The 18014-nt window shown below is 34.7% G+C and overlaps 1 protein-coding gene across 3 annotated transcripts in view; it reads left to right on the top strand.

The window, feature by feature from the left end:
* Positions 1-18014, top strand: part of wry (delta and Notch-like EGF repeat containing weary) — a 980891-nt gene that overhangs the window by 383223 nt on the left and 579654 nt on the right. The gene's annotated exons all lie outside the window — the stretch shown is intronic.

The following is an 18014-nucleotide window of genomic DNA, read 5'->3' as shown; positions in this document are numbered from 1 at the left end:
GATTTCTTTGAAATTTGCTGGCTAACAAGAGATGTGGGAGAAAGTTTACCCTGACCAACTTCCACATATCGTAAAGCGATGAAATGTTACATGTGTAATCCTGCATACCTATATAGATCTATATAGGTCATAGGTGCAGAGTTACGAACTGTGATAATGTACAGTTAGTAACTCTGCACCGTTGCACTGTTATAGGTCCTAACGTGAAGTAAGATGTAGTGGTCCAAAATCCATTACTGCACCTTAAAAAGCAGCGTGGCAATCTCGCAGAATTTCTTGCTCCTAGGAAATGACTGCATGGTTGGGAAGAGTTGGAATGAAGATGGTGTGCCGTCAAGAGAAAAACCTTGAACTATGACGGATTTCACACCCAGGGTAATGCATCTGTGTGGCCAACATTCGGACAGTGAATGTGTCCGTTGTTTTCCAGGAGGCGGACACCTTTTGTCAGTATGCCATACACTAGAACTTCAAAGAATCCCGCAACGCACTTAGCAGTGAGGCATAGTTTATCCTGGTAATAGTGTACTCTTTGCCTGGAAAGCAAGTAGTAATACCCCGTGCTGATCCCAAATAAAACGGTCATCATTTTGGTCGCTTAGAGTTGAACACGCACTCCCTTTAGTGGTGGTACGTTGGCACGCTGTCATTGACTTGACTAGATTTTCCCTGGTTTTCTTCATTCCTACTAGACAAAGGCAGGAATATTACCTTCTAGAAGGCCAGGGCAAGTTCCTTCCCAAATCCTAGACCCACCTAAAAGACCGATGTGACTCCGGAATTGGAGGTTCGAACCCTTCCTTGAGTCATTCTCTTGCATAAATACATTAATACATAAAGAAGGAAATAGCAATCGAATACCTTGATTAAATAACTCAAAACAAAACTACGATCATTCCTGTACCAATTGCTACAATGACAAGCTAATGTTATAAGCATTCTACAAAGATAAAAATGTAAATAACAAAGTCATAAAAATGTAAAGTCATAACAAAATAACACGTTTAGCACTGTAGCACTAAAAAGAGCTTGTAGAAAATAGAAACAGAGCGTGGCATGCTGACAAAAGGTGTCCGCCTCCTGGAAAACAAAGCATACGTTCACTATTCGAATGTTGGCCACACAGCTGCACGACATAAGGTATGAAATACGTCATAGTTCGCGTTTTTTCTTGACCACACACCATCTTCATGTCACCTCTTCCCAACCATGCAATCATTTCCTAGGGGCAAGAACTTCTGCGATGTTGCCACGCTGCTTTCTGAGGTGCAGTAATGTATTTTGAACAACTACACCTTACTTCACGTTCGGACCTATAACACAGCAATGGTGCAGAGTAACGAGCTGTATATTACCACATGACCTACAGAGGTGTGCAGAATTACACATGTAACATTTCATCGCTCTATGATATGTGAAAGTTGGTCAGAGTAAAACTTTCTCGCAAACCTCTCGTTAGCAGGCAAATTTCAAAGAAATCAAACATAATCAAATTACTCAGAAACTATTGATTTACGACCCCTGGTTCATATAAGTGAAAATGTTCTAAAGTACCTGTAGAATATCCCCTTACAAGCAATACATCGAATTACCAGTCACCCTATATATATATATATATATATATATATATATATATATATATATATATATATATATATATATATTAGTAGTAGTACACAGCAATTTACATTCCCTGCATCAACAAAAGTAAAGTTTTTTGTGATAGGTAGCAGGACTGAAGGCAACATAATTTGTGGAGGATGGTCATTACTTGAGGCCATCAATGTACACATACATTAATCAATGTCATTTCTAGTTGTGTATATCGTGAGAATCCATACTTTACATTGACCGTACATGCTATATATCCTCTTTGCTCTGGACCTGGATTACGAACAACTGACCCCAAAGTTACGGGAGACAGAGAGGAAAACAGACATATAACGTGGATGAGGGAACAACAGAAACTAGGGTTGTCCTGTTGTGAGTGTCTGCTGTCAGAGATATAAACTTAACGAGGGCTCACGCAGGGTAAATGGGATGTATCATCGAGGTTTATAGGATTTCGGCTGGCCTCTGTAACAAACTCAGTGATCATGGGAACTGACTCTGACAACAAGCTTCCGTTAACTTTCTATGGTTGACAACATCGTTAGGAGTGACATCTGTATACGACGGAAGGTGGCAGTGCAACGGTTCAGCGACCTTAACAATGTATATAATTGCAACAGTCATGCACATATTCACCTTCAGAGTGAGAAACTTGCTCTGTTCTTTCGGTAACGTTCCAGCGGCAGAAAAAGACACTCTAAACTTAAATTTAAAAACCTAAAGACATTCTTTGATATACAGTAATACATAGAGTACGAGAAAAAAAATTGTTCCAGAAAATCCCGTTACCTCACGTCTCACCAAACTGGACTTCCATTCCATTAGAGTCTTTCTTGTTTGCTTGATCTAGATACTGTACATAAATTATAATACGAGAGATGATAGTTTTAAAATTAATCGCCTCAGTTTTAAAACGACTCCATCTTTGGGGTAGGTAGATATTTTTCTCGTATGAGGAAACGCTAGTATTATTTCGACCTTTTGCCAAGGACATTCTTTAAAAAGATCAAAGAATAGTTGTTCAGTCTAACTTCTATAATAATCACACCAACAAAAATACCTATTCTTGGTACAGGAAGAATAAGAGGTAATAAACACAACACTGGAAATTTGGATATTAGAAATTGATTGTTCATTCTTTCTTTAGAAGTGAAATGTTTGAAAATTCTGGTAGGCATATTTGGTCATTTTTAATGAAGAGATTAAGAATCAAATTTCACACCTCCAACTAAAGCGATCCCCCTACATTGGAAACATCGTGAACAAATAAAGAAAAATAGATTTGAATATTATAGAAATTTCCCTTTTTTTATCCTTTAGAAATTGAATTTTCGAAAACGATAAAAACATACATTTCTTTATTCATATTATATCTTTACCTTCGACAGTTTCTGAAAATGAACAAAAAGGAATTTCAAAAAATATGTCCCCTTTCCAATTTATGAGTAAACTTTTCGAAAACACGGATAGATGTATTCAATTACTTTTAATTATGAAACTATCTATTGAATTTCACAGCTTCAACTTAAGTTAATACCCATATTAATTCACACTTCCTTATTTTAACTAAAAGTATAAAATATATTTAATAGAATTTCACAGCTTCAACTTAAATAAACCCTCACATTCAGCACTCACTGAATAAAGAATGGCAAATTTGATTGTTATAGAATGCGCTGTCTAACTCTTCTTCCATTAACCCTCTGATACCCATGATATTTTTTAACTTCGGATTTCCAACAGGGGTACAGATGTACCTCCAATACAAATTTTTGCAATTAGTAACATCCTTATTAGTGGCATCGATTATATTGGTATAATCGTTTATGTTGGGTTGTGCTTTGTTAGGTTATGTTATTATAGGTTAGTTTAGGATAAGTTTTGGTAGGTTAGGTCAGCGAAAAGGAAATTTGTTTATACGCTGTAGAACTGTATTAATGACGTAATGTTTTTGTGGAAGAAAGGGTTGCAATATTGCAATATGAATGCAATATTACAATGATATGTTACAGTAGGCTCTAATATTACTGTTCTTTATGCTCTTTACAATAATAAAATACCACAAGAAAGTACTTTAAACAAATATAGTAACATAGATATTCAAGGGAGTTACAAATGTACCCCCAGTGTAGTTTTAGCCACATACGTAAGCAGATCATCTTACAAAATAATTGTTATTGAGGAAATAAGTTTCTTTACAGTCTGGTCCACAATACAAAGAACGCTGGTGTAACTTGGGGTGTCTGTGACATAAAATATACAGTAAAACATCTGCATGGCGCGGAACAAATGCATGGGATATTCTGAATTTGTACCCCCGTTGGGTATCCAAAGGTTAATGGGGAATTTTTGGAAACGACAAAAACAAATTTTCCTCCTTATTTTTAATGAAGAGTTTATATGGCGATTTCCATACCTCCATTTCAGGAGTTACTAAATTCTTAAGACAGAAAACTTAACTTTATACTTACTCCATTAAGGTAAGTATTTTTTTTTAAAAAAAAACCCTTTGTTACCTCTTTCTTCCGTGACAAAAGAAATATTCTGTCCAGATTTCATTTATCTTGAAGATTGAGTTTTAAGATTTCTGTTATCTCTTTTAAATAAAAATATTAACATTTCATAAAACTACTGTTAAAATATAAATCATTTTTCTTTTTAATTCAGAGCTAAAAATTTTGGGGCTCATTCTATCAAGCACTCCAGGAAACTCATATTACAACCCTCGCAATATTGAAATTAGAATACTCATAACTAGGGTTCGGAAGTTGAAGACCTAAAAATTGCTTATAAAGGACCTATAAAAAAAGCCTAAAAATATCTTTAAAAAAAGACCTAAAAACTGAAAAAACGACGTAAAAATAAGACCCAATTTAACTAGAATTACATATTTAATGAATAAAATTATCATCAAATTAAATAATTAAAACAAAAGTATTTAAAGGGACATATAGATATAGGATATATTTTAGTGTACACATATTCCAGTTTATTAGTTTGGTGATCAGTTAAATTAGTAAAATAAGTGTAGAAGTAAGCATGATATGAGTATAATTAGTGATATAATTATAGTTTTAAGAAATAAAATCTGACTGTCTATTGGTTTTTTTGAATTATGTCTTTATGGCATATAGTTTTAATGTAATTTTAATAGTGACGTAATAAAAAGAATAAAAGTAGGAAAGACTATGGAGAAAAGAAAAGCAAAATAAAGAAAATGAAATATGAATGATTTTGTGATTAGTTTTTGCATTAGGATTTTAGATGTAAGAAGAGGCAAGAATGAAAAAAAAAACAAGAAATGAATGATGCAATTGAAGTAGATTTAATCTAGACATAAGTTAAAATTAAGAAACCCTGATAATTAGGCAAACCTTTCATTAGGGGAAACTCTAATCAGGAAGGAAATCCCATTCTCGTCGAGTTAAAATTGGGCGATTACCGAACGTCGATGAGAATATTTTATTTATTGTGCCACATAAGTCTTCCGTGATTGTTGAAAAGAGACACAGGAGTTGACTCGTACATCACGTGTAAAGCCGTGCAAATTTTTTTGGTGGAGATATCCTTCATTTTTAGCTAGTCCCTTAGCGTAAGATTAAAATTAAGATAGTAATAATTAGCGAGTAAATTATTTGATATCCTAGGGAATAGTAGGATAGTCAGAAGAGAGAGAGATGTTAGTAGTACATCTAGAATATAGGAGAAATAGAATATAGTTATATTCTTCTAGTTATAATGTAAGAATTGTCTAGATTAATCGGTTCATTTGTGTTAGTAAGAAAGAAAGAGGAAAAGAGTTGGTTTTAGGAATGTGAGTATTGAGAAGAAGGACATGTTGGTGGAAGATAGATTTAGAATGTAAACAATTAAAGACGTAAGACGTAAAGAAATAACCATCAGTAGATTTATAACATAGACTAGAATTAATAATAAATGTGAATAGAGAGAAGAAGAGAGAAATAATAAATAATGAATAATGTTTAATAAGTAAATAAGAGTAAGAAGATAGAAGTAAATAATGAGTTTATAGAATAAAGCATGCATCGACGAATAGATTTATAGATGAATATTTATGCATGAGTTAGCGCTAAGAGTACTCCAAGAGAATATAAGAAGTAGATAGATATAAATGAATAAAGCGCAAGAAGAATAGTGAAAAAAAAGAAGTGTTATCGGGGACATGCAGAGGATTTTACTGCACACGAGAAGCCCTGAACAGATTTAGTACATATTCGAGTTGGAAATATGAAGTAGTTTTAGACTTTCTTCGAAAGTAATCCTTCTCACACGCTATAGGCCCTGTCGGCATTGTTAAAATAATTTAATAATTTAATATTTTAATGTACTTATAAGTATAGAGTAATAAGTTAATAAGTATATGATAAGAAGATTAATAGTAATAAATAATAAAATGAATTGTTGACCTAGTGAAATTGTTATGGAAATGGCCATCCTAGACAATGTAATTAGGCAAATAAGTAAATAAGTAAATAATATAATAACTAAGTAGTCTATGGTTATGATCTAGGAGAATAAATAGTTACGTCTTCAATATTTATGAAAAAAAAAGGAATCACGTCACGATAGTTCTATCAAATGCAAGTATGGAGAAGAATCAAGTTTTAAAATTTTGAAAACCGGTCAGATTTTTGTAAAACCATGTATATAGATAGTAATAAATGTGCTAGCTGTAGCCAAATTTTGATTGGGATGATACGGCAAGTCAGGCTGCCGTATTTAACAACAAAAGCCTTTAGGATTTTAAGGAAATGTAAAATCCATCATTTCTCTGAATCGCAATCAATTTTTGTATGCAGTTAACAAGTGTTAGGGATAATAATAATTATAGGTTAAGAATAAGTAAATAGTCATAGTATTTAAATATATATTCGCGTGTAAATTTTGTACTTACCCATATAGATAATCCAGTAAATAGTCCATTGTGTAATCCTGTGTAATGTCCATAAAGTAATTATATTCATTTAAGTATATATCACGTATTAACCAATAACATTTTCACTTTTAAACATTTTATCACTTTATAATATTTTATTAATTTTAATATATCACATTTTTAATGTTCTAATCACAAACGGATATGCCAGATTGGTAGAGTAAAGGTTGAGTACTAGTATGAGCCTTGAATATCGGTTACACTACTGCAGTGCATGAGATCCCGCACGAAATCCCGAAAGTAAACATCAAGAATTGGAACAATTGTAGTGAATCCCAATAAACATTCGACACGGATAAAAGCATTCACATACTACGTGTGATATCGTGGTATTATAAATTACAGTGTTTTAAAACTAATAAAGTAATAATTGCTACGGAATATTAACACTCGATGTTATCCAGTCAACAGTGACGCGCGAACAGAAAGGCAGGAAATAGAAGTTAGGTTAACCTTGACGCACTTGATTGAAAACTGTTGATCTTGCAGTAACTATGCTGGAAATATCTACAGGATATCCAACGCCCTGCGGCTAGATTATATTTCCGCTCATGCTAAAATGTCAGTGAATAAAATTTTGATGAAAATAAAACAATTATATTTTCAAGTTTTTTCAGTGCAAATGTGAATATATTAACTAACTATGATCTGAAAACTATGTTACAAGTTCTTTGTTTTAGATTTCCATTCACATAGCGGTGGAAATAAATGAAGTTGATCCAGTACTGATACGGCCAATAAATTCATTGGTTGGCACGTATGGACAGACAGAGTAGTGGAAGTTTTTGGTAACTTGAGACTCTAAAAGCGTTGTCGCTAAGAGAAGATAATTCAAGAGTACTTGCAAACTAACATATATGTAATTATGCACAATCATTCTTGACCAAATGTGATGAGCAAGTAGTTCTGCGAAAACTCACTAGATGTCGTGAGGATATACTTTGCTACATTACATTTAAAGTTTTGTATTTTATAATTATAGGAATTAAAAAAAAAAGAAGATTAAAAATTCAAATATATATATTTTGAATAATTTTAGGTGAAGGAATATTCATTACTATTTATATAATTATTCTGCATAATAATACATGTTTCATTTTATTTTTATATGGATTCAATATATATATCATGTACAGGGTGTTTATGGAAAATCGCCCTCTTACGAGGTCTAATTTGGTTTGCGGAGCAACCAAGTTTTTAAGGGGGGCCATGTAGCAGGACTCGATTTTCGAGGAAAGTAATTTGTATATTTTGATTTTATTTTATGTTTATGTCACAAAATCATTTATTGAGGTTATGGGAATTAAATGTTGTATATGCGAGTAAATGCAAGCTGCACAAAGTTGCTAAGGTTTGTGTCAGCAGTTTATTGTAAACACATGTGTACAAGAATGTCATCGTTGAGAGTCTGGCAATGTAGGAAGGAAATGTTGACAATGTGTCTATCCTCACATTAGCCAGATTCTAGAAATTGTATAAAGTGAATCTGTAAGATTTCACGAATTTCATGAGATTACGGATGTTCGGAGAATTGCTTAGAATCGGGAAATCAGAACGTGTCGAGGATTGCAATTTTGAGTTTTGACACATGGAAGGAATTTGTCTCTCCATGTGAAAACGGTGTTGCACGTGCGGCAGCAGACGGCAGCAGACGACGGAGGTTGGACAAGGCGAAACAAAACTGGAGGACGAGAAGGTTCTGGGAGAGAGTTCGTAGACAGTTCTTGGAGAGAGTTCTGGGACAGTCCTTGGAGAGTCCTTGGTTAGTTCGTAGAGATTCAACAGTGGACAGTACTTCGAGATTCGATAGGAAGTCTATAGTAGAGTCTATGATCAAGTTACAGTGATCATTCTTTGGTTCGAGTTTGGAGAACCAAGTTCTATTCGAGAATCAGCCAGATGACAGGAGGAGAAAAGACTTCATATTCCAAATCATTTTAACAACGTAGAACGTCACGCAGAGAGTAGCATTGGAACGGAGTCATACTTCAATGCTCATTTCGTCTTTCATCAGCTAGGAGATTCAGCTTGAAGGAGCCGAGTTCAACGCCGGAACAACGAGGGAAATACACCAGTTCATCCAGGTATGTGTAGCACCGATTCAGTATTCAAAAGCTCAATACTTGACCGTTTCTGTACTCGTCTGGCAAAATGAATCTTAATATCCGTCATTACTAACGTTCTGAAATCTTACAGTACACTCTCAAACATAACGAAATACAGTGTTTTTATTTTAATGAAGTGGACGTATTGTTATTTAATTTATCCCCAAATGAGAAACCTCTCGCAAGTAAATATCAGTGTTTGTCCCACTCATTCTAGATGGTGAGTGGAAGGCGCCTAGTTGCACTCAACTTTGCATCCCCAATTAGGCACTGAGTGGCTAAGTTGTCATGGTTGCAATTTAAGACTAGAATTACATATTTAATGAATAACACAAACATTAGCAACTTTGTGCAGCTTGCATTTACTCGCATATACAACATTTAATTCCCATAACCTCAATAAATGATTTTGTGACATAAACATAAAATAAAATCAAAATATACAAATTACTTTCCTCGAAAATCGAGTCCTGCTACAGTTACAACTTAAACAGGACAGTGAGGCCAATCTGAAACGCTAAAAATATCCCATCTTGAGATGAAAAAATCCCATTTAGCATCTTAATATCCCATGTTGTGGAATTATTATTATTATTATTATTATTAGTAGTAGTAGTAGTAGTAGTAGTAGTAGTAGTAGTAGTAGTAGTAGTAGTAATAGTAGTAGTAGTAGTAGTAGTAGTATAAGATATGAAAGTGAAACTTCTGTATGTCGTGTGTTACTTTTTTCAATTTCTGGATGAATTTCGATAAATCAATAAATTTCGATCTTTCATGTTTATAAAATAACTGTTTTTCTTAATTGAGAACGAATATATTTTATCACGTAGTTAGATATGCAGTGACACCATCACACCTGTGTACTATTACCTTATACTAAGCCGAAATCATTGTTTTGTCTTCTTCTTTCTTGAAACACTAGAGCATAAATTTCGTTTCTTGGTACTTGGTATTTAAGAATCACATTGATTAAGTCACTCCTCACTAGCATGGACTTTGTCGGTAGAAAATAGAAGACTTCAGATTAAAAGTTGACAACATGCATATTGGTGACACATTATGTCTACCTTCCGTTCATAGAGAACTTTGTTGGCGTGGAGTATACATATATTGAAAAATCCTATATATATTGCCAATTTTGAGTAATATTCTCTCATCATATTGAAAATAATTAATGTCAAAATCCCACAAAATGGGATTTTTCGCACAGGTTTACATCATTGAAACAGGAATGCTCTGGTGGCAAAGAGACATTAGTCAACTACTAGTTCACTTTTCCACCGCCAGATTGAGAACGCTGTATTGAAGGATATTGAGAGTGCTCATAATACCATCTTTCCCTGTAGTAGTATGGACTGAGTGATGGTGAGTTAGTAACTTCTGTTATTTTATATTACGTTAGGTTGGTGGGAACTCATCTCAGTAACAAAAGACAGGGATATACTATGGCCACTATCTAATGTCACAAACTCAGTACATGCGCAGTAAAAAGGTTGGGTTACCCAGACAATAAGGAGATAGTGCCTTATTGAACAATGCTGTATGAAACTACACTATTGAAAACACATATTGCGAGTGCTTATTCTTTACGAAATCAAACTGCGACATTCTGCACAGCTAGCCACATAAAAAAAAAAACATAAAACAATGTAACGTTATTTGACTTATAAATGGCCAACTATTCACCATTAGTTTGTTCCGGAGACACAGCATTACAAAATGAGCCTCGTTGGTGCCGAGCAGAAAAAAAAAATTCGGATGAGATTCCCAGGAACACCGTGTGGATGCAGACTCTCGGAAAAGTGCTCATGCTGTGGCACCCAAGGATCTTATAAAATAGAGAATCTGCCCTTACAACAAATCTTGAAGCCATACGTCACAGTTTCGCCACTCCTACTCTGCCCACTCCGCCCAATAGAATCGCAATGTTTTGAGCCAACAATCATGGCGGAAACGAAAGTAGCCAATCAGACGATGGCAGAAACGAAAGTAGCCAATCAGACGTGCCGATGCTCGGTTGTTTTTTGGCTTCATCGATTTAATAGGATGAATATACATATGGGCAGATCCTCTATTTATAACATCCTTGGTGGCACCAACCCGTTAGGCTTATACCATACCACTAGCGTTTTGTGACTCGGTGCAATCAGTAAGATGAAAACTTTAAACAAACGTGAGTTGAAGCCGACAAACAAGAGTACTGTAACTATCTAGAAGTATGCAGTTCTCTGGCTGTAAGGAATAACCAGAAAAATTTCCGTTATTGGATTATTACTTCAGGTGTAAAATGGATTTAACACTTGTAAATTGTCAGGACAATGATTGGATCATAATCAACGTCCATGACATTATCTAAATAACATAGAAGGATAGGAAATGTGTGGTAGCAGTGAACCATCATGTGTTTTTCACGTGGAGTGAAACCATCAATATAGACCATTATAATGCTGAACGCCGTGAAATGCAGTGGAAACAAGCATCCAGCAATAGTCAACAGATATATTTTCATGTTGCTCGATAATACTGTCGCGCAAAGGACGGTCCGTGCTGTCAATGAGTTGCAATATTAAACATTTCCTCACTCACCATATTCCTCCGACATTGCTCCTATTGGCTATCACCTCTTCCTGCAACTCGGTCACTTTTTATGACGGAAGACTTTTCCACATATCAGAGTGGTGTGAGACATGCGATTGAAAAATTTCTCGTGTCCCAGACTTAGATTTTCTTCTCAGTGGAATCCAATTGTTGGCTTAGCAAAGGCAAAAATATGTGGTAGCAGACGGTATTTTGATTAACAGTGTATAATAGCTTTCTTTTCTTTTTGCCCTTTGGAAATGACTCACCTTGGGCGGACATATTTTATGTGCACCAACCTAACAGTACACCTACGTAAATTAGTTTCCCAAAATGGTTACTATTATTTTGTGCACCATTAGAATCAAGACATTGCTGTCTTCGGCGAATTACTGCACAAACGTAAACTACGGTGTCTATTGGAATTGCTTTGTACGACATTTTAGCTTCATCCGATAGTGTAGCCAGTCTAATTTGTTTACAATTAATGTATATAATATCCTTTAAACTTGACATGGTTGTTCTACTTCAATACTACTCTAAACTTTCTTATATCACTATAATGTAGTCTTGCGTTGCTCAAAAGTCGAGCATTCTTTTGCCATTTTATGACATTTGATTCTTCTAACAACCACATGAGGGCTCTAACAATCGTGCGATTACTGATATCTATAGAGATAATAAAACGTCGCCATTTTGTTAAAATCTTCTGACGATTACTTCGAGCTTTAACAATCTTTGGGCTCTTGATGCCCTTAAAGATAAAACAACATGTTAATATCTTGTTCAACTCTTCCAAAGCTTATATTGTGGCTTTAAAAATTGCAAGGCTATTAATATTTTAAGAGATACCATAATATAAACCATTCTGTTGAGTTGAGTTGATTTTGAGTTTAAAGTCCCTTTATAAAACATTTTGTTTTTGACTCTTCTAACACCACATACTAGCTTTACCAATCGTGCGACTACCGACATATTTAGGGACCACGGTGGCTCAGTGATAAAGCGTTCACCTCTGGTCCATGGGGTCCTTGGTTCGATCCTAGCTCGTGCCAAGTGAGCTTTGTGATGGACAAACACCGTGTGCGTGGATTTTCTTGGGGTTCAACTGTTTCCTTCCTCTTTCTTCATCATCCACCATTTCATTCATTTCTCATCGTCACGGTCTCCTTTATCCTAGCCAGCCTAATCGTGGGACGTAAAACTTAAAGATTTCATTTCATAAAGATTTACCGACATATTTAAATATAACCTACTACACAATATACTGCTGCTATAATTAAAGTTATATTTAAAAAAAGAATTGTTAAATACAATTGCTATTGAAGTTTATTTACATTTATTTTTGAGGTTTGTGTGTATTTTGAGCTGCTTTGGCTACGTACTAATTAGCTTGTCTTTATTAATTAACATAAGAAAATTACTTTTCTCAGAGACCAAAAGGACACAACAATGTCGAAATTCTGGATTTGTATTAAACATATCTTTCTTCTTTAATAGAAAACAAAGACGAAGGAAAGAAACAAAGAAAGAATGGAAGGAATAGAAAGAAAGGAAGGAAGAAAAAGAAGACTTACCTTTTTTAAGTTTAATTAGGAAGGTAAAGAAATCCCAGCAGATTTCGCTCAAAATTTACTGCAATGCTCAGTCCTGCACATTTTTGCTTAACGAACTTGAAAAAAGCCAACACCATTGAGGTCTCCATACACACAAAACAGAAGAAAAAAAATAAATTTCATAATCGACGTTATGGAGGTCAAAGAAAGAGATCAAAGCAAAAATGACGAAGAAAAAGTAAGAGGAAAGAAAGTAAATGAGATGAATAGTGTTTCTTTAAAGAAATGGAAAAGGAAAAAAAGATCTCCGTAGTTTGAGGTTCATTTCTGGAACTTTTTTAATTTCCGAGCTTTTCCAACGGTTGTAAACAAAGGTTTACGAAAACACAAACTTTTATATAGGCTTCATATATATATGTTTGATATGCAAAGTTATTTATTTTTGAGTTGTGTTGAGTTTTGAGTTTAAAGCCCCTTCAGCAGCGAGGCTATATGAAACGGGACCTACTGATTAACGTGGAATCCAAACCACATAAGCTCCCACCGGGAATCGAACCCGGGTCTCCTACGCCAAAGGTGCATACGTTAGTTAATTTCCATATATATATATATATATATATATATATATATATATATATATATAAAGTGTTTTAAAACAACACCCACAACGTTTGGGAGATGATTCCTGACGCCAAGTCAAGGCAAAAAATATAGAGCAACCTGAGTGCACAAATGGTTCCTTTCGGAGCTATAGATTGCCGAAAACATGAAAAAATGAACTTTAAAGGTCCATAGCACAAAAATTATGGGATTTACCATAGTCGGGTCAGGGCTTCACTTAAGAACTAGTATGTGCTCTATCTAAATATCAAAGTTCCAGAACCTGCGGCACTTCCGCAACACCTTTTATAGAGGTAGTTGCTGAGCACTTCAAATTATATACCAGTAGCGAAACTCCCTCTATAAAAATTGTTGCGTGAGTACTTTAGGATTCTGAACCATGTATTTTTGGATAGGGCACATGTTAGTTCCTAAGTGAAGTCTTGACGCGACTACGATAGATCCCATAGTTTTGGAGCTATGGACCTTGAAAGTTAATTTTCGGCAGTCTGTAACTTCGAAAGAAAGCATTTGTTCACCCAGGTTGGTCTATACTTTTTGTCTTATCTTCATGTCAGGAATCACCTCCCAAATTTTGTCGGTATAACTCTCTCTGGTTCTATTACCTACAGCGAAGGACTACGACCAGTGAAAGGACGACGATGTCATATGTGTGTCTTAATTCAAGTGCGTTTCCAATTTTTGAGTCGTAGAGTCCATAACAACATTTACAAACTATTATAGACACATTCATCTATGCTCAAAGAGGTCCCTGGCTTGATCACACACCACGTGAATTTATGGTGGACTAAATCGTGTCTGTGGGGTTTGTGCGTGGATTTCTCCCATTTCATACCACATTTTCATTTCACAATTATTTCATAATCGCTCACTTTCATTAACAATCATTTCGTTTAAAATAAAGGGCATTAACATTGTATGTTAAAATAAAAAGAAATATTATCTTTGTTGAAGAATTAATTATATCCGAACCCGGGGTGTACCTGGCGAGTTTCTTTCCGGGAGGACAAGACTTCTACATACTAAAAGCGATTTGAAAGCCCTGTTATAGATAGGAAGTCAATTTATTTGATTTCGCCTTTATATGTACGCCTAAATAAAAGGTACGGACCCTCGCACTGAATTTTTTCGCTCTAATTTCTTAAAAATAAGTCATATTGTGCTACAGTTATTACTGACAAGTGAGGTGTAATAATAATGTAATGTAATAGATATAGTAATAGTAATAATGTTATATTGATTTATAAACAAATCGGAAAACAGGAGATGGTGCAGTGAGCCACTCCCTGGATTTATCACTACTTCAGTTAGTTTGTAACAACAATATTACAGTCATGAGATGTCAAACTTGTGTGGAGTTCCTCAAGATTTAAAGTTCTTAACATTGGAGAATCGAATTCAAGATGTATATTTCAGTTCCCGTTTTTTTTTTTTTTCAAGGAACTTATGTTTCAGCATGTAAGAACAAATATTTTTGCTGATTTCCAGTACCTTACACTTCATTTCAGTTTATTTTAGTGTAAATCATTGCTTAATTTATTACATATTTGTTCATAATATTTGTAATATTATCTTAGACATTCTAAATTATAAATGTGTTCGTTCTTTCCATTTATTTATGTAATGAAATGTAATGGCATAGTGACATTTTGAACTATCCGTTCTGTTTTGTTTAGAACTAAAGGTAAGTATTTCATTTCTAAAGAAAAAAAAATATTTTAGTTATATTTAGTTTCAGAAATAAAGATGATGGAAGCCAATGTGCTGACAACACACAAAACAATTTAATTTCACGTTCTTGACAATAGCTGTTTATAGACTACAATTGAAGAGAACTCAATTTAGTTTTCACTTGTAAACTATTCATAGTTTCTATTAATAGGAAAATCTAGAATGTTCTTATGCTTGTAAAATTCTACTTCGTCTTCTTCACTTTGACAAAAACAAAAGGGATTGCAGAACGTCGAATCACATGTAAAATTCTAATCATATTTTTCTTTTTGCTGTTGTCCTACTTGATCACTGAAGAAAAAAAAAAAAGCAAAGCGCTCCGAAGATTCGAACATCGATCATGTGCCTAAAAGTATTATATGGATCCAATGAGCCACGAAATAACATGTAACAGAATTCGCGTCTTTTGTAAGTATGTAGGTAATAGCCGTGAATTTCAAGCAGTGAAAGAATGTAGTTTTATTTTTTGCTTTTTATTAAGTTTTATGATATTCTTAAAGTGTGTTGTGCGAACTAGAAAGAGAAAGATATGGTATTTATCGATTTTGTTAGGGATTGAGTACCGTATTTAAAACCTTTAAAACATTTAATTAAATCGCGAGGTAGTAGGAAGGTAGTGTATCGATTTCTTTTTTATAGAAGAAGGCAAAACCAAGGATCTTATAAATAGAGGATTTGCCCATATGTATCTTCATCCTATTAAATCCGTGAAGCCAAAAAACAACCGAGCATCGGCACGTCTGATTGGCTACTCTCGTTTCTGCCATCGTCTGATTGGCTACTTTCGTTTCCGCCATGATTGTTGGCTCAAAACATTGTGATCCTATTGGGCGGAGTGGGCAGAGTGAGGGTGGCGAAAGTGTGACGTATGGCTTCAATATTTTGTTGTAAGGGCAGATCCTCTATTTTATAAGATTCTTGGGCAAAACATATAAACTATCCATGCACTTGCGTTTTCTTTTGTGACAGATAACACAAAAGAATAATATCAATCTATTCTCCAGTCGAGAATCAAATAACCAATAAAAGAATGTTGAAAAAGTCGATTAACCAATCAAGATGGTCGGAACAATTCCCAGAAACAGGATCGTCATTTACGGGGGCAGAGGAGGCAATTGTTCCTCCGCAAGAGTTTGAGGAATACATATACTTTAATCGATTGTCTACTAATATACTAGTACAAAACGTGAAAGTCATACATCGGTGCTGCTCTTGCCCTCTAAAGCGAAGTCTGAAATGACGCCCCTGCCCAGAATTCCCCATAAATAGCTGCTCTGCTATTATTCGTATAAGTTCCATTTAGTCTGTTTTAAATTAAATAGTGCTACCCCCTATTGCTTTTGTTTCAAAAATTTCGTTTGCTAAATAACTTTTTAAAACAATATTTTAAGCCATCAAATGCCAATTAACCGGAAAGAATATGAACAAGGAAAAAAATTGTCCGTAAACGATCTTCTGAAAAAGAAAAAACAAATAAACTCAAGAGAAAAGATTAAAAAAGAAGAACTATACAGGAAAGACAACAAGGAAAGACAAAAACGCATCGAGTTTCAATTTGCAGCCTTGCGTTTTGTGTCTCATTACGGTTTACGACATTCTGCCTTTTTCGATGTCGTTAACGGCTAGGAAAGATATCCTTTTCGTGTCCCAAAACTTCTTCTTTCTTTCTTACTTTTTATCTTTTTCCAACAAGAACAATTGAAGAAGAACAATAAGAAGGAGATTGACTCAGGAAGTTCTCTCTCTCTCTTTCTCTCTTTCTCTTTCTCTCTCCTTTTTCACCTCTTAATTATGCTTCCGATCTCGTTTTCCTTTTGTCAATCTTTCCCTTCCCAAAATCTTTTACATTTTAACCCCCCCCCCTTACCACCATCTGGAAGAAGATGTCTTCAATACAAACCTCTATAGTCTCTCCAACTGAACATCATTCTCTCTTGCGCTGCTTTCTCAACTCGAAGATTCGAAGAACACAAACTTTCTCTCTGGCGAAAAAAAAAAAAAAAACAATCTTCAACTCTCAGATTAGTATTTGAATAATGGAGACAAATTTAAGGATATTTTAATGAGGTGTTTAATTATTAGAATAGGCGTGAAATTTTTTAAAACTGCATTTATAAATTTTAGCATGTTGTCTTTATCCTAAAAAGACTTAAATTGTTTTCTTCTACAAAGATTTTTCTCGCTATTAAATTAATTTAAGTGAACGTATGTGTCTAGTTTGCTCAAGCGAATATATTATATATGTATAATAAACTCTGGGACCGCGGTGGTTCAGCGGTAGAGCGTTCATTTCTGGTGCATGGGGTCCTTGGTTCAATCCCAGCTCGCACCAAGTGAGCTTTGTGATGGGCAAACACCGTGTGCATGGGTTTTCTCAGGGTCCTTCCGTTTAATTCCACTTTTTTCATTCCATCATTTCATTTATTTTTCATTCATTTCATTTTTCATTTATTCATTACCGTCTCCTTTAGCCTAGCAGACATAATCGTGGGACATAAAACTTAAAGATTTCATTTCATAATAAGCTCTACGGAATATAGTAATGAGAATCATGTGATTCCATTGTATTGATAGTCCCTTTGCTATATATTCTACGACGGGCTACGATGACTCAGTGATAGAACACTTAACTCTGTCGCATAGAGTTACTGATTCTATCTGCGGCCAAGTAAGTTTGTAGTTTACAACATCTTGTATTTGCGTTTTTTTCGGGGTAATCCCCCTTTCTCCCACATGCTCATTCCACCAAATTCTTCCATCATCCGTCTCCCTTAGTCTAAAAGCTCCGTCGTGGCTAAGCGGATAGCATACGTGCCTTTGTCGTGGGAAACCCGGTTTTGATTCCTGGTGGGAGCT

This window comes from Thermobia domestica, chromosome 4 (assembly GCF_964235325.1).
Source record: "Thermobia domestica chromosome 4, izTheDome1.hap1.1, whole genome shotgun sequence".
Taxonomy (NCBI): Eukaryota; Metazoa; Arthropoda; class Insecta; order Zygentoma; family Lepismatidae; genus Thermobia; species Thermobia domestica.
This window is presented reverse-complemented; position numbering and strand designations above follow the sequence as displayed.